A 26,655-nucleotide genomic window follows, 5' to 3' on the forward strand; every position below is an offset into this window, starting at 1 on the left:
GTTCAGTCTTGACTGAAAACTTTATGATTCATATAATGACTGAGACTATTGCGAAAAGGATATCCTTAATATACCCTTATGTTCATCGCTTTACAGTCTTCTTTGGAAAGGGGCTCTCGTCTTTTATCTAGACTCACCTTTCTCATCAATGAATCTTCTATGCTTTCACAAGAAAAATTAAGTTTGGTGTTAATTTGAAAAAAAAAATCTCTTTTAAGTATATATGTTTATGGACATTAGTGTCTCACCAGTCCCTTAGACCAGAATTTTATATTTATCCACTGACCTGCTCACAATACAGCTCGTGTAGCTAGCAACGTAGTGAGTTTTCCCCAGTGCTGCCATAAACCACTGACCTCAGCCCTAACCTTAGAGGACCAACTCTGCAGATGTGAAAATAAAGCAGTCTTCATCCAAACTGTGTCTAGTGCATATAATACATACAGCCTTATAATTGTACTGAATGTATGTAGGTGGTTTTGTGTGCAGGAGTTCTGACTACTCATTTCTTTTAAAATATCTGGTTGGAGTCAATCTTCAGTACCAAAGAAATTACAAATACCTATATTTAAACTGTTTGTCCAAAAATGTTGTATCTATTTCTATAAATCCTTAAAACACACCTTGCAAAATATTTGCTAATGCAGTAAAATCCTCGTGTGATTACCTGTTGGCACATGCTACTACTTCCTTTCTACCAGTGTAGAAACTGTTGCTGATCACTGAGCATTATCTTATTTTTACAGATCCCCTCACTTTTTAGTTCTCCCTTTTTAATTGCTTTATTTTCCATTGAATATGTTTGAATTATTTTTATTGAATAGTGCTGATTTAAAGCTTTTGTACGTATGGATTTATAGCCAGATTGACTACCCTAAAAATTGAAGCCCTCTTTCTCTCTGCACAATGTGCATGGTATGAGCAGTTCTAGTGCAAATTTTCCCCTGTTGCCCCACCAGTATTGTTCTGGATGGACCACAGTAATTATGTTTAGTACCTTTTAGGTCATTTGGCTTTCCCCAGGCTCACAATTGCCCACACCAGTTGTCCTTTTGCACTGAGTGGACTGTACAATCAAAGTGTCCTTTGTCTTTTTGGAGCCTCGTAACCAGTTCATTAGTTATACCTTGCTCAGCCTCCCTCAGCGTCAATGTTTGTTTTCTCTCTCCAAAGTGCCTTTCAGAAGCAAACAATTCTGAGATCCAACTAGCTGGTCTTTAAATAGAAATGTGTGTTTGGCTATCATACAAAAATAGAAAAAATATAGAATAGAGAACGATATATAATAAAAGTCAGTTACGAAAAACCTTGTCTAGTCAAATACTATAGATGCTGAGGCCAGGCTCTGTTACCCTTCCTTTGCCTTTAAGACCAGCCTATGGTCCGAATACTGCAAAGTGTTCCCTATAGATGGGAGCCCCGCACCTGTTTGGAGAAGTTTGTGGATCAGGGTCCACAACAGTAATTTTCCTTATGTTATTAGCAAGGAAGAAAAGGGCCTTGCTTTTTCAGTAACAGTTCCAGCTTTCAGTTCCTCTTATGGCTAATATGCATTTCTTCTTTCCTCAAACATGTATGAATATTAATAGGGCCCTACCATTTTGGTCAATGTCATGGTCATAGGATTTTTAAAATAGTCAATTTCATGGTTTCAGAGGTTTGCATCTGAAATTTTACGGTGTTGTAACCATGGGGGTCCTGACTCAGAAAGAAGTCAAGGAGTCGTGGGATTGCCACCCTTACTTCTGCACTGCTGCTGGCAGGGGCGCTGCCCTCAGAGCTGGGCAGCGAGAGCAGCAGCTGCTGGCCAGGCACCACTGCCAGCACCAGCGCAGAAGTGAGGGTCGCAGGGTGTGGGGGGATGAGGGGTTACCATACGTCTGGGTTTTCCCAGCAGCCTCTCTGCTTGGGTTAGGGGCTGACAGCTGGAGCTGCAGCGTCTCCGCCCGGTTTGGGGCCTGGCAGCCACCCTCACTTCTGTGCTGCCTTCAGAGCTGGGCTCTCAGCCAGCAGCTATGGAGCTGCCTGCAGCCAAGGGAAGTTCCTGGAGGTGTGTCTGACCTTGCTCCAAGAGCAGCCCCTGCAGGGGAAGAGGAAGTCCTGTCCCTCGCCAGGCCAGGACAAGCAGCTGGAACGTGGTAGCTAGGGCGCCTCCAGTCCTCTCCACAATAGCCAGATTTCACAGGAGAGATCAGATTTCACAGTCCACGATGCATTTTTCACAGCTGTGAATTTGGTAGGGCCCTAAATATCAATAAGTCACTGCTCTCCTCAAGTCCTGCATCCAGATGCATCCCCTCAAACATCTCTCCCCTGACCCTAAGGTGTCTTTCCACCCTTCAGGTAACCCAGACATAGACATCCTTCATCTTTCATTATTCTTCAGGTCATGTCTTTGAGCCCAGGGTTCAAGAGCTATTATTTGGTCCATTCCTTCTAGGGTTTCCTAACTAACCATAAACAGTTATTAGAGAGACATGGAGAGGTATATCTCTTCTGGGACCAATGTCTGCTGTTGAAAGAGACAAGCTTTAGAGACGCATGGAGCTCTTCTTCAGGTTTCAGGAAAAAGTTGCTCCAATAAAAAATATTACCTCATCCACCTCGTCTCTCTAATATCCTGGGACTGACGTGGCTACAACTCCACTGCGTATATAAACCGGTATGTGTGCTTCTCCTCATTGCCAGCTATGAAGTTACTTCGGCCAAAGGCAGATGGCAGAAACAGTTTAAATTTTTCTCTCTCTCTGGGTGCCTTATATTTTCTCATACATCGGGAACAAAGCTTGGGGGTTGTTTTCTTTCCCCACCCCCCTCTTCAGCCAGTGCAGTGGCAGCAAGTTATGGAGAGAATACAGGACCTGAGCAAAGCATTTAACTTCTGTGCACCTCAGTTTCCCAATCTTTGTTTAGAAAAAGGATACCTCCCTCCCTCACAGGGCTATTTGGAAGCTAAATTTCTTAAAAGTTTATAAAGAGCTTTGAGATCCTTGATGGGAAGGCACTTTAGAAGTGCAAATGATCATCACTCACATTTGGTCTACCTTTCTGTTCACTATTCCCGACAGAAATGTCTTCCAAAGCTCTGAGAATTTCTTTCATGCACCCCTGTGACTGCCAGTCTTTTTCTTTCTCAAAATCACCTCGCAAACTAAACAATTTTAAATTTTTCAGTTGCTACAGTGTCTTAATTGAAATTAAATGTTGAAAGGCATGCTACTGCTCTGATAAAGAAGGGCTGCATTGTTGATTATAGCTCTCCCGTAAATCTTGTACCACAGCATCTCATAAAGCACAATGAATACTAGGAAAGAAATGTACAATGGTCCATTGATATCTTACTACACTTCTGAACAGTTTTTGTGTTTGTCAGCCTCTAGATTCAGAATAAAGCCATAATCTTTTCTTGAAGAATAGCTGCTAGCATAAGGCAATGGCTGAGAGTTAGGAGGAACTGTGTTCTTGTCCCATTTCAGTCACTGTGCTTCTGTTCCTTTTGCCATCCTTTGTCTGTCTCCTCCCATCTTTTGCAAGCTGTTTGAGTCAGGCACTGGCCTACTATGGCCAATGTGACTGATAATACATTGGATAGTGTATACAGCTGTGTAGATTCTTAAGCTTTGTCCATCACTGTGATATCAGAGTGCCTAGCAGATGAGTTTATAAGGCTAGAAACAAATGTAATGTTTATAAATTAAAGCAACATAAATTAATATGTGTGGTGCACATATGCTTGTATTTATGTCTCATCAGTCTCCTTTTCAGAATTGACTCTTGCACTGCATGTATTTCATTCTTCCTGCAGAACCCTGTATATCCTCTTGACACAGAATGAGGTTAGCAGATATCCCATTTTGCTTGTAATTTAAAATACCTCCCCCGGTGTGGAGACAGGGTAGAATGGGGTTAGGTAGCTTAAGGGAATCACACCGGGCCATAAAATCTTTAGCGGATAGGTCACAATTTCAAATCTAGTCCCTATCTGTAGTGACCAAAAGTCACTGTCATTTGAGAGTTATGCTCAGCCGTGTATGCAAAAAGCTATTGGTGGTTCCAATCTAGTTCCAGATACCATCATCATACTTGACATAAATTGGCCAGCTTGTTGACGGTCTCAGCAGAGAGGACAAGATTTAAATTGGAACCCTCTCCTGTAGCGCGTCGTTCCAGTTCCGGGCTGAGGCAGGATGGCCTCTCTGTCATACTTGTTCTGTGCATAACTGGAGAATATCAGTCTCTAGAGCCAGTCCTGTAGCAACCTGAATGGAACTTTGAGGGCATAATACAGGTTGCAGGAGGGAGGGACCAGGAAGTCGGTCTGTATGCACGTGGCCAGAATACTAGTGGCAGTTGCAGCATCTCTGTAAATAGTTCTCTTAATATAGAGCCTGTTTAGTTTTAGGTATATGGAATCCTCTCTTGTTATTACCCAGTACGGAGTACATAAGGCAAGCACTCTCCACTAGTACATTCACATGAAAAATGTTTGAATTAGATTGAAGAAATGATTCTCCAATTATTTATTTTCTTATCATTGCATACTGTGTTGGTCTGATGAATAGAAGGGGTAAAAATGTCACTGTCCATAGCATTTTTGTTCATATAAACTTCCTTCCTTGGAAAGTTTTCACCCACAATCCGCTAGGGTGTTTGAGAGGGACCTCCCACACTGAGTAGTTCTCCTTCCCATCTCCTAGCTGTACTGCTTGCATGAGGAACAGAGGGTACTGAGTGGAACTGCAGTGGTAATCTTTGTCTTGCCCATGATGGCCACAGGAAGTGGTCATTGCTGACCTTTCCAGAATGATGGGGGAGTCAAGGTCAGAAATCACCAACAGAGAAAAATACAATGACATAAAGATTTTTAAAAAAGAAAAGAAAGAGAGGAAGAAGACACGCTGTATATTGTACTCCAGAAAAGGAAGGGAGGTTGCTCTTTAACAAGTGGTCAGATCCATCCTTTTGTGGTTGAACTTGAGCCATGTATACTATCCCCACTACCACATGTCAGATTCTTTACTAGATTTGCACATAGACCTTTTGAAGAGCAGAGCAATTGCAGGATGAGGTCCCAGGTGTTCCTAGGCTCAAGGGTATACTCTGCCCTCTCTCTACAGTGGCACACGCATTCAAGCAAACCTAGAGGCATGTAGATCAAGGTCTAGAGACTATCCTCAATCCAGTGGGTATTTCTCAGTCTGTCTGTTTTTTCATCTGTGTGTGGCTTGTTTTACCTTCCAGGACACTTGAAATTTTTCCTGGGGAGTCCAAAAGCCCAGTTTTCATGTGTGACTGACCCAGTCAGACAAACTGAAAGGGTTAGCTAATGATCTGACGCGTCAGCCCTGTGGATGTGAATGACAAATGTTTCAGTTCACCAACTGGATAATGGTTGCATGTTTTAGCCCTCTGTGTTCGCCATTTTTGTGACACTTAGTCAGAATTCTTCTCCTTTGCCTGGGATAAGTATAAACCTTGTCATGCTCTCTGAAGCGGCTCACGAGCGAGAATACCAAACTCAGGGCAGACTGTTAAGAAGCAGGGCACAATCCACAAATTGGTTGTGAACATAAGAGCAGCCATACTGGGTCAGACCGGAGGTCCATATAGCTCAGTATCCTGTCTTCCGACAGTGGCCAATGCCAGGTGTCAGTGGTCAATGCCCAGTGCCCCAGAGGGAATGGACAGAACAGATAATCCTCAAGTGATCTATCCCATGTTGCCCATTCCCAGCTTCTGCCAAACAGAGGCTAGGAACACCACCCCTGCCGTACCGAAGCAGTGACCGGAGCCCCGGGCCCTTTTAAATCACCGCTAGAGCCCCGGGCGGCACGGGCCAGGCAGCACGTCCTCTTCTGTCCAAGGCCCCACCCCTTCCAGGGTCCCGGAGCCAGCTCCATTTACCAGTTAGTCTTCTTTTTTACTTTCACCCCTGTATAAGTCCAATACCTATCTTAACAATACTAACACACTGGTGAGACAGACTGGTTTTCAGCTATGCATTTGTCATTGTTCAGTGATGTCTAGGGGCCCTCGCATGTGCTGGCATCTGGTCTGCCAGCATCACAAACCTCATTTAGGGTGGTCTTAAATACCAAACTAAAACCAGTTGGATACCTCATTGGATGATATGTGGTAGAACAGGGTGGGCAAACTTTTTGGCCTGAGGGCCACCTCTTGGTATGGCAATTATATGGAGGGCCAGCTGGGGCAGGGGATTGGGGCACAGAGGAGGGATGAGGGCTCCGGCTGAGGGTGCAGACTCTAGGGTGGGACTGAGGATGAGGAGTTTGGGGTGCAGGAGGGTCCTCCGGGCTGGGATCAAAGGGTTTGGAAGGCTATCGGGGCTGGGGCAGGCGGTTGGGGCGCGGAGGGGCGGGGAGGCTCGGGGGTGCAGGATCCGGGCAGCCCTTACCTGAAGCGGCTCCTGCCCCATCCGCAGGCACCGACTTGACAGCTCCCACTGGCTGCAGTTCCTGGCCAGTGGGAACTGCGGAGCTGGTGCTTGGGGTGGGGGCAGTGTGCAGCACCCTCTGGCTGCCCCTGCTCCTGGGAGCGGCGCGGAGCTGCTGCACAAGCAGAGCAAGGCAAGCCCCCAACCGCACTCCCTGGCTGGAGCACCAGAGCAGGGAAAGCTCCCAACCCCGTTCTCTGGCGGGAGCTCAAGGGCCGGATTAAAAGGTCTGATGGGCTGGATGCGGCCTGCGGGTCGTAGTTTTCCCACCCCTGTGGTAGAAGCTTCAATCAGAACCTTCACTCCAGAATACCGTGCTGAGAATCTAATTCTTCATACAGTATAAGGCTAGAAGGGACAATTACATCATTGTCTTGTAAAACATAGGCCATTGAGTTTCACCCAAGGTACCCCTGTGTTGAGCCCAACTTGTGTTTGGCTAAAGCATGTCTTTCAAAGAGGCATCCAGTCTTGATGTGAAGACAACAAGAGATGGATCATCTATCATTTCTCTCAGTAGCTTGTTCCAGCAGTTAATCACCCTTAATGTTGTTAATTTCTCCCTTATTTCTCTTTTATATTTGTCTCTCTTCAGCGTCTAGCCATTGGTTCTTGTTATGCCTTTCTCCACTAAATTAAGGAGTCCTTTACTATCCAGTATTTCCTCTTCATGAAGGTATTTGGACACTGTAATCAAGTCACCTCTCAATCTTCTTTTGGATCAAACAGACTGAGCTCTTTAAGTCTCTCACGTAAGACATTGTCTCCAGCCTTTAAATCATTTTTGTGGCTCTTTTCTGCAACCTCTCCTATTTTTCAACAGGTTTTTAAAAAAGAAAAAAAAATCTTCAATTTTTCCTTTTTAAAATGTGAACAGAACAAAGTAATGCAGTATACTGGTATTGGTCTCACTGATGCTGTATATAGATGTAAAATAACCATCCTACTCACTACCCTCTTTATACATCCAAGGATCACATTAGCCGTTGTTTGCCACAGCATTGCACTGGGAGCTCATGCTGAGTCTCTTGTCTACCGTGACCCCAAATTCCTTTTTAGAGCTACTGCTGTCCAGGATACTGTCCCCCATTCTGTAGGTGTGGCCTGCACTCCTTGTTCCTAAATGTGTAACTTTGCATAATCTTTGAGCCTCAGTGTTCCCTTTTTATAAGAGTTTGTAGTGGGTGGAGAGAGATTGGAAATTGCTGTAGTAGGAGAGCTATATCAAGAACCCTCCCTCCTAACTTCCCTCCCCCCCCCAAAAAAAACCCCGAACCACCCCAAAAAAATCTTTCTTTATTTCAGTGTAAGGCACAAGAACCTTAATTTAACCTTGTGTCCTCCTCCATGTACCTTCATTCCCTATCTCTCTAGCCCTACCCCCTCAATCCCAACTCCAGAGACAGAACTACTGCATGATGTCAGCTCAAAGTCAAACATTATCTAATAAGGCAGGACATTTGCCAGAGTCCTATGGAAAAATAGGAAGATGAATGGTATTTAAATGCATGTAATTGTTAACTTTGTGCTCATCATGTTTATACAGAATCAAGGCAACTCTTAATCAACCTAACATACATGGGTGAACTTCCCCCACCTCAGGTTCAAAGCCACTTGTTGTGAGGTTCAGGGGGTATAGAAGTGACATTCTACACCTTAAAGGAAGATGATGACAGATATGATTCTGTTTACTAATGATCCACTCTCACTTTCCAGCATGCCCCTGCCATGCACTGCCCACACCATTCCCTTCTCCATACTTGGTTGCGTATTACATTTCATAATGATCTAGTGTATGACCAGTAAATTGATTGGCTTATTTCTCCCTGGTGCTCTCATGTAACCTTATTTTCATGTCTCCCCACCCCCAATCACTACACAAAGCTGCCTACTGTTGCTCTGTGCCTGAGAAAAGATGGTAGGCGAGAGGCGTCCTAGCCTTCGAGGAGTCACAGTCCTGTGGGTCACACTGCACTGTTTTCTGCAGGCCCCAAGCAAGAAATTCTCTTCTGCGATGACTGCACTGTCTCTGGGAGTTTCACCAAGTATTTGATTGGAATGAGAGATGCTCAACTTAAACTGTATTGTGCCTGTGGAGTCTTAGGTTTCTGGTGCCAGGTTACCACAGAGTTATCAGTCCTGATAGTCAGACAAATAGAAGACCAGATTTAGCACTGGCTTACACCCTACTCCGCCACAGAGAGAACAGTACAATGTAACCCCTATGACTCTTGATGCTTGAAATGCATGGAAAACTGTGGCATGACCAGGCTGCTTGGCAGGGAATTTCTGTTTGCCTTTTCTTCCTTCCAGAAATCACAGCAATGTTGGGAAGTTATACCCCATGGGTAGTCTGCTAGTAGGAAGGGAGCCAAATACATTCTTGTACTGCCAAGGGGAGAGAAGTGGGCATTTCAGCCCACAGTTATGTCCCATTATCCCACCACCATAAAGCTGTATTGAAACTGTCCCTCATCACAGTCCACTGCAGGATATCCTTTCATCCAGCCACTCCTACAACAGGCAAAGGATTATGGATTGGGGAGTAAGTGCTCCTTCCAGAAGGAGCACTGTCTTCTGCTTTCAAACAGAGAACAGCTGTAACTCAGCTCTGAATTTGGTTCAGTGCATCTGGTTGGTTAGACATGAGCATGTGTAATTATATTTTTTTTATTTGCCTTTTACTAATCCTCCATATTTCATGTTAACCCTTTCCAGAGTAACTGCCTGATTCAAATAAAGGACCGTCTAGTGGGAGCCCACTCGATAGGTGAAAGCCTTTTAATCTGGTGGTTTTCCTCACTCATCCTGTCACAAAAACCCATTCCATCCCTGTAATTTCATGTGTCCAATCTTATCCCTCCAGTATTACCTGAATGAGGGTCTAGATTGGAGGTACTAAGCAACTAATTTGAACCTAGCCTCCAGCCATTTGCATTAATACCTTATAGCCATATGGGGGTCGTAAAGTAATGAAGAAACATTAAAAAAAAAAACTAAGATAAGTTTGCTCCGGGTATTTCATCTTACAAAAACAGGAAGGGAGACAAAATGTTTGTAACCGTGGTGGAGCACAATCAGATAAGGCAGAAAATGTTGGATGAACAATACCTAAGTTTTGTGCCCAGTAAGTTCCTGTCTTCAGTTTCTTAGAGGAAGGGAGACCTTTATATCAGAATGGCATAGGGTATGTAAGCCTGTGGTCTGAATGAACTCCTTCCTGCCATCTGCTGATGAACTGAGGGAAAAGCCCCCTGAAGCAGACCATATTTGCATAGACACACCTACTTTGCTTACTTGGTCTGCAGACATACCTGTTTTGCCAAAGTGATCAGTTTTGGTTGTTTGGAGTTAAAATTCACTTAAGTCTTGAGGGCAGTAGTGGTGAAACTTTATTATCTTTGTTGTATGACTAAAGAGAAGCAGAACTGTACTTAATATACCCTCACTGAGCAGGCCATCCCAACTACAACCTCACTCACTAAGCATGAGGTAGTGATGCCAAACCCAAGTGAGAGAGGGTGCGGACAGGCATTCCTACTTGGCACTGGATTCTGTTTAAAGGGCCCTGGATGTCATTTGATCCTTCTCCTCCAATTTTTAAAGGATAGAGCTGATCAGACTCAATTGAGAATCCTTATTTCTTCTTATATGCAGCATTGTTGTAGGCATGTTGGTCCCAGTATATTAGAGACAAGGTGGGCGAGGTAATATCTTTTAGTGGAACCAACTTCTCTTGGTGAGAGAGACAAGCTTTTGAGGTTACAAAGAGCTCTTCCTCAGGTCAGGTTGTTTCTTCTTCGTGATGACTAGAGCTGAAATCACTGACAGGCTGTTTTAGGGGGCTGAGCCTTAGATTTGGTGTGGGGATAGTGTTGCTGAGAAAGGCAGCAGTGGCGAGGTTCTAAGAGCTGAAATCACTAAGGACTGGGCTAGGTGGTGAAATCTCAGAACATGGCATTGCAGCTAAAGGCAGCGGTGAGCAGAGGGACAGTAGTGACAGTAGCAAGTTGAGACTTCACTTGACTACTGCCTCAGGGGTGGGAGGAGAACGCACTTGAACGCACCCCTGGACCCTTGGATTTAGCTGACCTAGGACAACCAACCTGTGTGTGGTGCGCAGTAGAGTGAAAAGGGGAGTGGTGTGTTCAAAAGTCATTTGTCCCCTGGACTTTCCCACTGCAAGGTGAGAAGCTGCAGAAAAGAACTACTGCCCAAGATACTGCAGGGAGGGTGTTTACTTATTGTTGGTATGCTTTTGAATCTTGCTTGTGGTGTTTTCCTAAATGAATGCTGTGTTTCCTCAGCAGACTCAGTGCTTGTGATGGGGGAAGTATTGCCTCTTGGAGGCATTCGGGGTGGTGCTTAGTTTTCCCAGATTCTGGGTGGGGGTTCTAATTGAGTATGTTTTGTAATGCTAATAGGAACCCCTAGATATTGAACCCAACCCTTCTTGCTGGTGACACCACCTGACAGAAGGGTTACAAGTATATGGTGAAGCCTCCATTGGGATGAGATCACGATAAGCAGTAAAACTGTGTTTTTGTTTGTTCTCTCTCTTTAATTCCCCTTACACTCAAGATTCAAGTACTTGGTACAGATGAAATGAAAATGTAAAATGAGACTTGTCTAGAAATGTTCCTATGTCAGAAGCAGGAATTGCTGCTTCTAACACCCACGGAGTGAATACAAAGGGGTCTTTTCTCCCATTAATGTACCCATGAGGGAATCGCAATCTGTGCCTTCCAATAGCCTGAGTGGGGGTTATCCATGTAAGCCCTCCATGCATCAATGGAAGACTAGCCCTCAAAAGCTCCATAAATTGTCTCATGGATGTTTACAGAACAGCCTTTTGTCTGACTGTTCTAACCGCCAGCACATAACAAATCACAGGAGGACATCTGTAAATCTCCTTGTGTATTTCACTGGTTGGAATACGAATGCTGGAAGCTGTAATGTGGACTGGGGAGGAGGAATGACACCACAGCTGTGCAAATGATGCTAAGATGTTCTTCGCACTCCCTCCCTCCCTACTTGAGTTGCATCCCCCTCCATTTGGTCAGAGAATGTTGTAAATCATATACACTTGAGGCAGAGGAACAGACACATCTCTTGGCTAGGAGCACTGCATTGGTCACCCTGTTTTAAAGTGCACACTGAGAATAACACTATTGCAGTTTGAGGGTGTGAGTGGTCATTCACAGTCCAGGGTGCCCTGCTTGAGGGCCCAAGTGGATCCTAAACTATGATAAACATGATGCCTGCTAGGAGGCAGGTTGTAACAGAGGAACTGGTCCATGGCTATTTTTAGTGTAGCTATCGGGTGTCTTAGGATGGAAAATTGTAGAACTCAGTTCCAACAGCTCCTTCAAAGCTAGGCAGGATGACCTCAAAATATAAGTAGATTTTAAGACTGTACTATTGTTTCCCGGCATGAATACAGAGTCAGAAAAAGTGAAGGGCAGTTACTGCCAGACTGAATGCAGAAGAGAGTGGTTACAATTTCCTAGAAAGGATGGTAAACTGTAGTTTATTGGGTTCTTGCTTTCAAACAACTGGTGGGGCTCAGTCCTAATACTTCGCTATCTGTACCCCTACCACATACTTACCTTGCCTTTTAATGGTGTGTATTCCCTGTCTACAATTCTGGGCCTGAGCTGTGCAGACTGAACGGGTACATTACTGCCACATAGAGTTCAGTGCGAGCTATTGTACTTTTTTATATTCTTCCATGCAGCATGCGGCAAGTGGGAGGTGGGCTAAGTCAACTGAATGTGCAAATACACTGATGTCATTTCCACTTCCCTTCTTCATTTACATACCACATACTCCGTGGGCTAAAACAGGATCATGCTGTTAGGAGGATGTGTTCCTCCACACTGAAATAGAAAACTTGAGGTTCAGTAGTAGGTTGCATATGAGAGCTCTCATGTTTACATTAAATACCATGTAGACATGTGTGCACATAATTTATGGTAAATACACTATATTACACATCACAAAAAACTCTTATTACAATCATACAACCAGTTTCTATCTATGGGGCTAGGAAAGGTGTTTGGGCCTATATTCTCAATTATCGTAGTGTCTTGAGACCCCTGTTGTGGCTTTGTTTACATTAAAAATGTGCACAGCTTAACTTAAATCAGTTTTTAAACTGAGTTATACCGGTGCAAACACCAGTGTAAACCTCACCCTGCTTAACACTAGGTCCAATTAGGTCACGTGTTAGGCATAATTGGTGATCAAACCCAGCACGGGAGGAGCTGGGCCGTGATAAAGGAAGGTGCACAGGACAGCTGGGAAAAGCCAGAGAGGAGACCCAGGTAAAGGTAACTGGGAGTTTCCTCTTCTGGGCTAAAGGCTGACAGAAGCCTGGGAGGCTTGGAGCCAGAACTAGAGTAGGGAGGAAGCCTGGGCAGCTAGGGAAAGGCAAAAGGTGCATTGTCCTGAGCCAGGAGTAGGCCGTAAACCCCAAAAGGCAGCAAGGGTAAAGTCTAAGGGTGTTTGGACTGAAGTCTTCAGGACTGGGAAAGGAGCTTCAGGAAGGATTTGGCTCCTGTGGCAACCCATGAGGAAATGAGATCCCAGGGAGAAAGCCCTAGGGGGCAGTGCTCTGAAATAAGATCAGGAAAGAACTTTGCAGGTATAGACTGAGCTCCAGCAAGAAGCCCTGAGGAAGGAGGGGGGCCTGGAAAGGAAACCTGGGAAGCAGAGGGTGTCATGGGAGGCCACAAGAGGCAGGGAAAACCCTTGGAAGGGAGAGCTAAAAAGGCCAAGGCTACAGGAGGTGGTGATTCTCCCTGCCTCGGCCCTGAAAGAGGGCTCAGGATGGAGCTGAGACTGAGGAAGTACCATGATGATGGGAGGTGAGCAGTTCTTGCCATGGCAACCCCGAAACAGGATTCAGCAAAGTATTGGGAGCTGAGTGAGACGAGAAATACTTGAACTGAGATTTCTTTGAGTGGTCTACATTGAAGATGTTGTGGGTCTTCTTGGGGATTGCTGAACAGACTGAAATTTTATTTTATATAGACTTGGGACTGGAGTTCCCCAGAAGGGATGGGACTCAAGCGTGACCTGGTCAGGAGAAAAGGCAGACCAGCTGTTGACGGGGTGCTAGCCAAGGAGAACGACAAGGGGGTGCAGCTTCAGTAACTCCACTCTTCTACACCTCTGCTCTTATTTTGGTTTGAGTGGCTTATTTCTAAAGCACCTCGTATGCTTCTAACCCATATCTTAAAAGCATGAGAGCTGTGTGTGCCTTTGCACGTATGAGGCCCTCTGTTGTGTGGACACAATCTTCAGGTGTTTTGCAAATCCAAAGAAGTGTGTGAACTTTACAAAAAAAATGGATCTGTATATGAATAAAAAAATAAATCCTTATAAGTGGGTAAGGAACTTCTGTAAATACTTAATATCCCCATTTCCCAACATTTAGCTATGTCCCACTAAATATCCTAAAGAAATAAAACCCAGGTAAGGTTGATCCCTTAACACTAAACATCTATGTTCACCTCTGATCATTCTGAAAATCAGTGTCCCTTTAAGGCAGGTGGGGTGATTGCATTCATATCATAGAATTCAATAGCATCAACCTACTAGTCCATGCAAATTCCAGAGGGCTTGCTCCATACAGCTTCTGGGTCCCAAAGCAGACAATGTAATTTTATTTATATAGTAGAGAGAGGTTGGTGGGGCAGGGAGGTGGGTTGCTTCAGGGCTCAGTCCTTGACCTGGAGGACTTTGGGAAGGAAAGGCAGCAATAATAAAATACAGTACAAACCAAGAACAGAACAGTGAGTGTCATGTGGCCATTATAGCTGAAATGTGCCACAGAACAGGTGGGTTTCCAGGGTATTTTAAGGAACGGTGTGGGGAGATTACTTGAACATGTTGTTTGGGAATTATGGGTGTAGCTTCTTGGTGAAGTCAGTCCTGCTTACACAAGCGGAGAGTAGAAACAATCGAAAGAAATTTCCACAACATTATTCTTCCCTCCCACCCCCATGCTCTGTTTAAAAACACATATGCACAAACCCTGACGATATTAAAGAAAAAGGGCGAGGGGTTATGGGGCAAAGAGATTAATACTTGCCCTCATAGACTTTAAGGCCGGAAGGGACCATCATGATCATTTAGTCTGATCTCCTGTATATTGCAGGCCGCAGAACCTCACCCACCCACTCCTGTAATAGACCCCTGACCTCTGGCTGAGTTACTGAAGTCCTCAAATTGTGGTTTAAAGACTTGAAGTTACAGAGAATCAACCATTTACTCTAATTTAAATGAGCAAGTGACTTGTACTCCCTGCTGCAGAAGAAGGCAAACATACCCCAGTGTCTCTGCCAATCTGATCTGGAGGAAATTTCTTCCAACCCTACCCTTTCTAAAGTCAGATTCATTTCTGCAGAGGTGTCTGGAAATGGTGAGTCTGTGATACCTTTTGAGTTTTCCCACCCATCTGGGATTTAGAAACGGGGGGGGAAGGGGGGGAAGGGGGGAATTCTGAGTGATACTGTTAAAACTGAACATCACCACAATAGTGTGTGTTAGTTTCATGTGCAAGCTTCAGCAATCTGATATTTCTATAACCATGTTTATCAAAACACCATAACCTAGTATTTGTCTGACTGATTCTGTTATTTAATGTTTGTATGTTGGCTTATAGGGGTTCATGGCACTTTACCCAGTGAGTAAAGAACTCGATCTCCTGCACAGGTTACTTCCACAGTGAGACAGGACAGGATCCTAGGCGAGAGAACAGCAAGGAGGAGGGCAGCTAGAATACTCAAGAGAGAGGCTTGTTTGGATGGCACAATATGAATCATATTAGTTAGTCCCATTTATATATTACAATTTTAATCCTGCTTGATAGTTTAAAGAGAATTAGGGGATTGTTTTACTGTCCAGCTGGGCCTTAAATGAAAACCATGCGTTTCTAAAGGCTGGTAATGTGATCTCTTCCCTTCACTTCCTGTTCTAAACCTTACACTGTGCCGTTGTTGAAATCCCTGACCCTCCCCTATCTCTGAACTGTTCTGTGTACTGAGATTGGATTCACACATAGGTTTTCCTTTCCCTACCCTAAGGACTTTGTTGATAAAATGGTTACACTTTGCTCTTTGCTTAATTCTTCCCTTTCCTTGGCAACTTTCCCTGTTCCTGGCAGCTGTGGTTCTTTGTCCCAGCTGCGTTAGAAGGCAGTGTTCTCCTTACTTATCTGGGTGCATCTTATGGGAGAAGGAGAATAACTTTTGTCTCATCCAACACAAGCCTTGTAGAAATCCACATGGTATGGTCTCTTCATGCTCCAGTCCCTTTAAATCTGTGGGATCCAGGGGTTCAGAACCCTCTCTTACCCATCTGGTCAGGAGTCTTCTCGCAGCTATCTGAAAACAGAGAGAGAGGTCTTCCTACTATTTCCACTCTGCTCTGGGCTTATCTACAATACGCTAATAATTGACTGCAAGACCCTAAAATTATTCTGGTATGAAATTTGAGATTTCATCTGTTGAGATCTCAAACTGTTGAGATTTTTCTGCCGGACACTACGAAGCCCCAGTTCTAAAAGCAAACACATGTGTGATTAGTCCCACTGAATGGAATGCTCAGTGCTCATGGAACTACTCACGTGGGTAAAATTACTCTTGACTCGAGCATAAGTGTTTGCAGGATTGGGACTTAGTGGGACTTTAAATGCTCACTTAGTAAGGGTTAAGTCCTCCATTGACTTCAGTGAGAGCAGAGTTGGACCAATGCTCAAAATCCCACCCCAAATCCCTATGGCTTTCCTATGACTTGTTGCCCTCATTTTCTCTCTCTCATTCAGTAATACTTAAAATTATAAATAGATAGATGCTTTGTTTTTACAAAGAAAGGTACAAAAGATAAAGGCCTTAATGTTCACTCCCTCTGCTTTTTGTGATTCCAGGTCAAACTTCCATGAAGCAAAATAAATTACATTGTAGTATTAGCTGTTATTTTCTCTCGTTCTATTCCACAATAGACTTCTTAACATGCATTCCCTTGTGCTTAATTCCCCCCTACCTCCACCCCCTACATATCCTATTTCCACATGAGGACTGTAAAAGGGCTGTCTCAAGGGGAGATCTACTATTTCACTAGGCCTCTCCTGGCTGGAGCTATAAGCAGATTTCACAAGATAAAACTGTATTTGAAACAATCTGGAATTGCATTCCTAAATACTATGAGCCCAGTCCTGCAGCCCTTACCTGGTCCTTTGACTCAGTGAAATCAGTGCTTAATTTGTATGCATGATTTGGCCATATAAATGCTAGTGTTTTTAATACAATATTCTTATCAAGCTCTTATATAGCTAACTCCCATTGGTATCGCATATCAAAAGACTGGTTTGCACTGCTGTTGCCCGTGTATATTTTCCCCACATTTCCTGATTAAAAAGACTTAAGAACAGAGTTGCTTAACTCTTCCATTTCTGATAGTTTAATTAGAAGTGAGAATCGAATGTGACACAGACAGTAAGTAAATGCTTTTTAAAGCTACTACAACTCCGAATGCAGAAGTTCAGTGATAAGCTTCAAACAGCTGTAAAATAATGGGGAAGTTAAGCTCAGGATTTAAAATAATAGATTTCACATGCACGTAACAGTGGGAGCAAACACTGAGCAAACATTTTTCTGTTTTTTAAATCGTGAGAATATAGACAAACTTCTGACTTGTAGAATGGAAATAAATAACGTTATTGAGGCACTATAGAAGGAGGAGTAAAAAGCATGTTAACAAAATTTACAATTCATACTAAATTTGGAGTAAGTTGAAAATACCATGGAGGGCTGAGAAATAAGAGATCCGCTGCGATTAGTAGTATGAGCAGGGAATAATAAAATGATATTTGATATGGATAATTGCAACTACAACAGCTGCGGGGGAAGGGGGAGAGGCGGAATCTGAAAGGCAAATATTCTATGGGAAGGAGAAGCTTAGAAATCTGAAGAGACACTGTGGGTAATATCAGACTGCAGACTAGATTTTAATTTGCTAAGCATTATGATATCAAAAAAGGCCAATACAATTTTGGGCTGTGTGTGTAGAAGTGTTATACTAATGGAGGAAGGAATTAACATAATTCTGGTGTGACCACAAGTGGCATACTACATGGTTCTCAATTGGGGGTACACGTATCCCTGGGAGTACACAGAGGTCTTCCAGGGAGTACATCAACTCATCTAGCTATTTGCCTAGTTTTACAACAAGCTATGTAAAAAGCACTAGCAAAGTCAGTACAAACTAAAATTTCATACAGACAATGTTTTGTATATACTGCTCTGTGTACTATATACTGAAATGTAAGTACAATATTTAATTCTAATTTATTTTATAATTATATGGTAAAAAGAAAATAAGCAATTTTTCAGTAATAGTGTGCTGGGACGCTTTTGTATCTTTATGTCTGGTTTGTAAGCAAGTAGTTTTTTAGGGACGTAAAATTTGGGGTACACAAGACAAATCAGACTCCTGAAAGGGGTACAGTAGTCTGGAAAGGTTGAGAGCCACTGGCATGCTGTATTCAATTTGGGACACCTAATTGCCAGAAGAATAGAGATAAGCTAGAGGGTGTCCAGAGAAGAGCATTAAAATGAGTAGAACGCTAGAGGGATTGTCTTCTGAGGAAAGATTAAAGGCCCATTACTACAGATGTTCTTGGGTGCACAGTTCCCCCTGAAGTCACTGGGAAAGTCTCATATAGAATACCAGAAGGTTCAAGCCCTGAAACGGCTAAATAAATATGTATATCTTGACTAAGCAATAACTAAAGTGCAGAGGGTTCATGGTAACAGCCTGCAAATATTTGAAGAGTGTAAACATCAATGAGAGAGGGCATTGTTTAGGGCAGCATAATGAAGAATAATGGGAAGCAAAGGGTATTCTCTCATAGTGTGTTCTTTACTGCACTATAAACTAGGAGCAAGATCTATTCTGCAAGGGAATGAGAAACTGCAAGGCACACATTTATGGGCATTCTACAGCCAGGGAGGGTGAGTTTAGGAAAAGCTGCATGGGAAGCAGGGCATGGTTCTGAAATACAGTGTGCTCCGAGCTCATCATGTGGGAGCTTAATTTAAAAAAAAAAGAAAGGAAAAATAGGTATTCCCACAATTCTTGCTTGAGTAGAGACGGGACTGGCCATCAGATATGGAACCTTTCATCTCTAGGTCCCCGTGTGAATCCAGCTTTAGCATGGACCACGAACCCATCTCACACACCACCAAGCGGCAGTCAGGCACACAAATTGATCTCAGCTCTGATCCTGAAATGGCTCCGGGCAGATGTACCCATGAATGGGACTCTGTGAGGGTGCAGAATCTGCCTATGCAGTGCTCAGCGTAGAATCCTACATCTGTTTTTTTGCCTGACAGCAGTTCGGTGATGTGAAAGAGCTGATAGATGTCTGCTGGGGACCGGTCTGAGTCTATCTGGCAAAATTTAGTCATCTCAGCAGAGAAGCTGCAGACCAATGTGTAATAAAATTTAGTGTAATATTTTACACTAAATATCAAGCTACACTGACAGTGAACTTGATATTCGGTTGTGGAATGTGGAAGTGGTGGAACTTCCTTCTTGGACAAATCATTTGACTGGCTGTAGCACATAAAAATGTACAAAAAGGAACTATCTTGCACTGGCAAGGAGTAGGACTAAGAGATTTAGAATGTTTTTCCCCCATCTCTAACTTCTGTAATTGTAAAAAGAAAAGGAGTACTTGTGGCACCTTAGAGACTAACAAATTTATTTGAGCATGAGCTTTCGTGAGCTACCGTTCACTTCACTGGATGCATCCACTGAATGCATCCGATGAAGTGAGCTGTAGCTCACAAAAGTTTATGCTCAAATAAATGTGTTAGTCTCTAAGGTGCTACAAGTCCGCCTTTTCTTTTTGCGAATACAGACTAACATGGCTGCTACTCTGACACCTTCTGTAATTGTGTTGTCTTTCCTTGTGAGAGCACTTTGATATGAAAGAGAGAATTCCACTGGTGTGGTATATTTTCTTATTACATAGCAAGGACAGGAAGTTAACTATACAGTACTGCACAGACCTTGGCAAATGAAGCCCTCTGCCCTAAACAAAGAGCACACAAGCAATGGCAGTATTGGTGTAAGATGGTAATGAAGTCCCCATGGCACATTGGTCTGCAGCTTCTCTGCTGAGATGACTAACTTTTGCCAGATAGACTCAGACCGGTCCCCAGCAGACATCTATCAGCTCTTTCACATCACCGAACTGCTGTCAGGCAAAAAAACAGATGTAGGATTCTACGTTGAGCACCGTTTAGGCAGATTCTGCACCCTCACAGAGTCCCATTCATGGGTACATCTGTCCGGAGCCATTTCAGGATCAGAGCTGAGATCAATGCGTGCCTGACTGCTGCTTGGTGGTGTGTGAGATGGGTTCGTGGTCCATGCCAAAGCTGGATTCACACGGGGACCTAGAGATGAAAGGTTCCATATCCAATGGCCAGTCCAATCTCCACTCAAGCAAGAATTGTGGGAATTCCTATTTATTTATTTATTTATTTTATTAAGCTTCCACATGATGAGCTCGGAGCTCACTGTATTTCAGAACCATGCACTGCTTCCCATAGAGCTTTTCCTAAACTCACCCTCCCTGGTTGTAGAACGCCCATAAATGTGTGCCTTGCAGTTTCTTATTCCCTTGCAGAATAGATCTTGCTCCTAGTTTATAGTGCAGTAAAGACCACACTATGAGAGAATATCCTTTGACCTAATTTACTGAGTAGCTGGTATTCACAGCTTGCCAAATATCCAGGTCTTCAGCTGCCTATAAATGAAGGGGTTTTTAATCTCCTCCTGGTGTTCTTTCATAGGTACTGCATGTATTTTCCTTCAGAAAGGGCTTTTTTAGATTTTAGATTTTAGCTTCAGTTAATAAGGTTTTTCATTTTGCGCATGATCCTGCCTTTCTGGTGCACTCATATTCCACTGATTTTACTGGGAATTTTGGATCATCTGATCCTGGTGCTGCATGGTGATCCAGTGTCCCATCACAGAACCTTTAAATATGTGTGAAACTCTGCTTATCGCACAAAGGGACAGATGGAGAATTTCAGATTGCTCATTGTCAACTCTTGGATGCTCCCCAACGTGATCAGAGGGAGCAGTGCTAATGTGCTCCCAGAGCCCAAACATTTACCCTTCAAACAGTGATTCCAGCACCTGCTGCCCCAACAGATGTGAGCTCTGGCCCAGATCATAAACTGATGTAATTCAGTCTAGCTCCACTAACTTCAGTGATGGTAGGCTGATTTATATGCCTCTGATATCTACGGTGGTTCACTGCACTGCTGCCAGACTTCTCAGCTGGCCCAACGGGCTTTAAAACCCCCCACATTCTGATAGGAATAGATACAAAATACTTGTTTCTCATTGCTATTTTTCTTACCACTTCTTCTAGTGATCCACTGGCTTTTTGTGCATTTCACACAATGACCTCACCTTTCTAGACTTGTGAGCTACATTGCTAAAAAGAAAAGGAGTACTTGTGGCACCTTAGAGACTAACCAATTTATTTGAGTATAAGCTTTCGTGAGTTACAGCTCACTTCATTGGATGCATTCAGTGGAAAATACAGTGGGGAGATTTATATACATAGAGAACATGAAACAATGGGTGTTACCATACACACTGTAACGAGAGTGATCACTTAAGGTGAGCTATTACAGCAGGAGAGTGGGGGGGGGGGCTGTGGTGGGGGAGGGGGAACCTTTTGTAGTGATAATCAAGGTGGGCCATTTCCAGCAGTTGACAAGAACGTCTGAGGAACAGTGGGGGGTGTGGGGGGGAATAAACATGGGGAAATAGTTTTACTTTGTGTAATGACCCATCCACTCCCAGTCTCTATTCAAGCCGAAGTTAATTGTATCCAGTTTGCAAATTAATTCCAATTCAGCAGTCTCTCGTTGGAGTCTGTTTTTGAAGTTTTTTTGTTGAAGAATTGCCACTTTTAGGTCTGTAATCGAGTGACCAAACAGATTGAAGTGTTCTCCGACTGGTTTTTGAACGTTATAATTCTTGACGTCTGATTTGTGTCCATTTATTCTTTTATGTAGATACTGTCCAGTTTGACCAATGTACATGGCAGAGGGGCATTGCTGGCACATGAGGGCATATATCACATTGGTAGATGTGCAGGTGAACGAGCCTCTGATAGTGTGGCTGCCCCTCCATCCCCACGAATATGATACAGTTCTGTGGTGACCTAGAATCCTATTTTCGACGTCTCCGACTCAAAGAATATTTCCAACACACCTCTGAACAACATACTAACCCACAGAGACCTTCCTACCAAGACTACAAAAAGAAGGATTCTGGGTGGACTCCTCCTAAAAGTCGAGACAGCAGACTGGACTTCTACATAGAGTGCTTCCACTGACGTGCAGGGGCTGAAATTGTGGAAAAGCAGCATCACTTGCCCCACAACCTCAGCCGTGCAGAACACAATGCCATCCACAGCCTCAGAAACAACTCTGACATCATAATCAAAAAGGCTGACAAAGGAGGTGCTGTCGTCATCATGAATAGGTTGGAATATGAACAAGAGGCTGCTAGGCAGCTCTCCAACACCACTTTCTACAAGCCATTACCCTCTGATCCCACTGAGGGTTACCAAAAGAAACTACACCGTTTGCTCAAGAAACTCCCTGAAAAAGCACAAGAACAAATCCACACAGACACACCCCTGGAACCCTGACCTGGGGTATTCTATCTACTACCCAAGATCCATAAACCTGGAAATCCTGGACACCCCATCATCTCAGGCATTGGCACCCTGACAGCAGGATTGTCTGGCTATGTAGACTCCCTCCTCAGGCCCTACGCTACCAGCACTCTCAACTATCTTTGAGACACCACTGACTTCCTGCGGAAACTACAATCCATCGGTGATCTTCCTGAAAACACCATCCTGGCCACTATGGATGTAGAAGCCCTCTACACCAACGTTCCACACAAAGATGGACTACAAGCCATCAGGAACAGTATCCCTGATAATGTCACGGCAAACCTGGTGGCTGAACTTTGTGACTTTGTCCTCACCCATAACTATTTTACATTTCGGGACAATGTATACCTTCAAATCAGCGGCACTGCTATGGGTACCCGCATGGCCCCACAGTATGCCAACATTTTTATGGCTGACTTAGAACAACGCTTCCTCAGCTCTTGTCCCCTAATGCCCCTTCGCTACTTGCGCTACATTTATGACATTTTCATCATCTGGACCCATGGAAAAGAAGCCCTTCAGGAATTCCACCATGATTTCAACAATTTCCATCCCACCATCAACCTCAGCCTGGACCAGTCCACACAAGAGATCCACTTCCTGGACACTACAGTACTAATAAGCGACGGTCACATAAACACCACCCTCTACTGGAAACCTACTGACTGCTATTCCTACCTACATGCCTCCAGCTTTCATCCAGACCACACCACACGATCCATTGTCTACAGCCAAGTTCTACGATACAACCGCATTTGCTCCAACCCCTCAGACAGAGACAAACACCTACAAGAACTCTATCAAGCATTCTTACAACTACAATACCCACCTGCTGAAGTGAAGAAACAGATTGACAGGGCCAGAAGAGTACCCAAAAGTCACCTACTACAGGACAGGTCCAACAAATTAAATAACAGTACTCCACTAGCCATCACCTTCAGCCCCCAACTAAAACCTCTCCAACGCATCATCAAGGATCTACAACCTATCCTGAAGGATGACCCATCACTCTCACAAATCTTGGGAGACAGGCCAGTCCTTGCTTACAGACAGCCCCCCAACCTGAAGCATATACTCACCAGCAACCAGCTACCACACAACAGAACCACTAACCCAGGAACCTATCCTTGCAACAAAGCCCATTGCCAACTGTGTTCACATATCTATTCAGGGGACACCATCATAGAGCCTAATCACATCAGCCACACTATCAGAGACTCGTTCACCTGCACATCCACCAATGTGATATATGCCATCATGTGCCAGCAATGCCCCTCTGCCATGTACATTGGTCAAACTGGACAGTATCTATGTAAAAGAATAAATGGACACAAATCAGACGTCAAGAATTATAACATTCAAAAACCAGTCGGAGAACACTTCAATCTGTTTGGTCACTCGATTACAGACCTAAAAGTGGCAATTCTTCAACAAAAAAACTTCAAAAACAGACTCCAACGAGAGACTGCTGAATTGGAATTAATTTGCAAACTGGATACAATTAACCTCGGCTTGAATAGAGACTGGGAGTGGATGGGTCATTACACAAAGTAAAACTATTTCCCCCCCACACCCCCCACTGTTCCTCAGACGTTCTTGTCAACTGCTGGAAATGGCCCACCTTGATTATCACTACAAAAGGTTCCCCCCCTTCCCCCCCACTCTCCTGCTGGTAATAGCTCACCTTAAGTGATCACTCTCGTTACAGTGTTTGGTAACACCCATTGTTTCATGTTCTCTATGTATATAAATCTCCCCACTGTATTTTCCACTGAATGCATCCGATGAAGTGAGCTGTAGCTCATGAAAGCTTATGCTCAAATAAATTGGTTAGTCTCTAAGGTGCCACAAGTACGCCTTTTCTTTTTGCGAATACAGTCTAACCCGGCTGCTACTCTGAAACCTGTCATTGCTAAAAAGGTCACATTAAAGAATAGCTTATTAATAAACTCTTTTGAAGAAATCAGTTTACTTGGAAAATGCTGTTCTATGTTGTCAGCAAAAAAACTGAGAAATTAGACTGATGTTAAATCACGAGCTTAAGTTCTAAATTACCAAGAACCTTCAGAAAATTGACTTATGTGATCTTCCTCAACAAATGAAAGCACAGAGCTAAGGAAATTGAGTAATTTCCTTCTCACTGTGATATTTCTTTTTTAAAATAGCTTTGTATAAAATCTGGCTAGTGGTAATGCTAAATAGGTTATCACTTGGAATCATTTCGAATGAGAAAACGGCAAATCAGATAGTTTTCCTATGGGCTAAAATAGTGGTGTATTTTTTTTCCTTCTTATAAATGTGGTAGAAACTCTGGCCAATCTTTTTTCTAATTTAAACTGCTACAGCTCTGAGACCCCTTTATTAGGAATTAACTAGTTAAAGAATACTATAGTTAGCATGGAATCCTGCAGATTTGTACAGTGTTGCATATGCTTTTATTGTATCCAGGGTTGGGATTTTGCATTTCCAACTAGGTAGCATTCAGCAAGTATTTCAGATGTTTCTTATGGGACATTTCACCTCAGGATCCCCAATTCAGACCTAGTGCAAGTGATTGGAATGTTATTTGTATAGGAGTTGTGCATAGAAGCACCAACTGAGATCAGGCTCCCATTGTGTTAGACGCTATACAGACCTGTCGTAGGAGGCTACCCCTGCCCCAAACAGTTTTCCATCTAAATAGACAAGGGTGGGAGGAAGAGCAGAGGTAACTAGAATTAACTAGCTAGCCTAAGGTCACACAGCAGGGAAGTGGCAGGATCTGGGACTTGAACCCACGTGCTCTAAATCCCAGTCTAGTACCATCCAGTAGACCATGCTGCTTCTCAGTTGACTTCAATGGACATGCACGTGCTTGCACTAGGTCTGAATATGGCCCCCATGTCATCAACTTTGAGGGATGCTGTGAATTTACTGTGGTGTAACTGAGATCAGAGTTCGGCTGCTTGCCTGTAAAATGATTGAGGCCAAAACCCCAGACACAGACACTCCAAACCTAGAGATCTGCAATCCAAATCTGAAGCTCGAAGTGACCAATGTTTTCAAATTTAGTGTTTGAATTCAGCCCCTTTCAGCTGTGAACTCGGATCCGGTTCTTAGTCTCATTAGAGATCAGTACGTTTGATTCACCAGGCTCCCGGTTTACACTGAGTAACTACAGGAGTAGCAGAGTGGTGAATCAGGCCCAGTGTTTTCTTCTCATCTACGCATCTCAAGTGACAGCATGAATTCCTAACTCCACTCATACAACTGTGTCTTTGAAAAAGCTCATTGTATCATGTACAAAACAGGAAACGTGTGATAGTGTGAGCCCCAGAGGAAGCTCTAGAGCTAAATATCCTGCACTCTAGGAAAGCACACATCCATCTGAAACTCATCAATGGAATCAAAACATACAAGTTGCCTATGGAAGTTTAAACCTTTCCTTGCCTGCATCATACTGATTTGAAAAGAAAAAGCTTCTATATAAAAGCAAAGCAGCAAATAACAGCATGCAAACAACTAGTACCTGAGGGCATTTAAAAAGGAAATAAACAGATAAAAACAGAAAAAACAGGCAACATCATAGGCCTGTTAACTTTCATTGTGTAAATGAACTGGCTTTTTCAGTGAATTGTGAATTAAGTTAGGTCTGTCTGTGTCTTTTTCCTTTTAATTTTCATCTGTCTATATACTGGCAAATAGGACAACTGTCCTAAAAGGATCTGAGAGACATAAACACCAGGGAGGGAGAGGACTAATTCAGAGCAATTCAAACTGGTCTGAACAAGGAGCAAAGAGAAGAAACTGAACAAAGGAACATTGAGACTCAATACTAGAAATTTCCCAGCACTGCATGCTTCTAGAATCTAGATGATGCATAAATAGAATGAGAGAAACGTAATGCTGGAAAGGACCTTTAGAGGTCATTTAGTCCATCCACCTGTGCTGATTCAGGACCAAGTAAACCTAGACCGTCTCTGACAGATGTTTGACCAATCTGTTCCTAAAAACGATGACAGGGATTCTGCAACCTCTGTTGGAAGCCTGTTCTAGTACTTAACTATTCAAATGGTTAGAAAATTGTCCTATATCGAACCATTGGGCCTGATTCACTGCTGTCTTATGCCTGTGTGACTTATACCAGCACACAGTTAGTGTAGAAATGCTACCACATCAAAATACATGTTACGCTCTATCTGCACTGGTGTGAAGGAAAGAGCTAAAGCCCGTTGAAGTCAATGAAGGTGTTTCCACTGAACTCACTGACTTCTGGATCAGGCCCTAAATGTCGTCAAAAGGTACAAGACAGGGGAAAATCAGTCTTTGTTTTGTAAAGTGGTGGTAGCCCATCATCTGTGTTGTTTCAATCCAGACTGGACAAAACACTGAATAACCGAGGGCCTGGAGAGAGGGATGGACTAGAAATCATAAGCAG

General features: G+C 43.5%; 1 long non-coding RNA gene across 1 annotated transcript in view; it reads right to left on the reverse strand.

Annotated features, from left to right (window-relative positions):
• Positions 1 to 12,361: 12,361 nt before the first annotated feature.
• LOC142072775 (uncharacterized) overlaps positions 12,362 to 26,655 on the reverse strand; it is a 35,226-nt gene continuing 20,932 nt past the window's right edge. Inside the window, exon 2 of the long non-coding RNA XR_012669345.1 lies at positions 12,362 to 15,846. This is a non-coding gene — a long non-coding RNA (uncharacterized LOC142072775). The remainder of the gene's footprint in view (positions 15,847 to 26,655) is intronic.

The sequence above is a fragment of the Caretta caretta genome, chromosome 7, assembly GCF_965140235.1.
Source record: "Caretta caretta isolate rCarCar2 chromosome 7, rCarCar1.hap1, whole genome shotgun sequence".
NCBI lineage: Eukaryota > Metazoa > Chordata > Testudines > Cheloniidae > Caretta > Caretta caretta.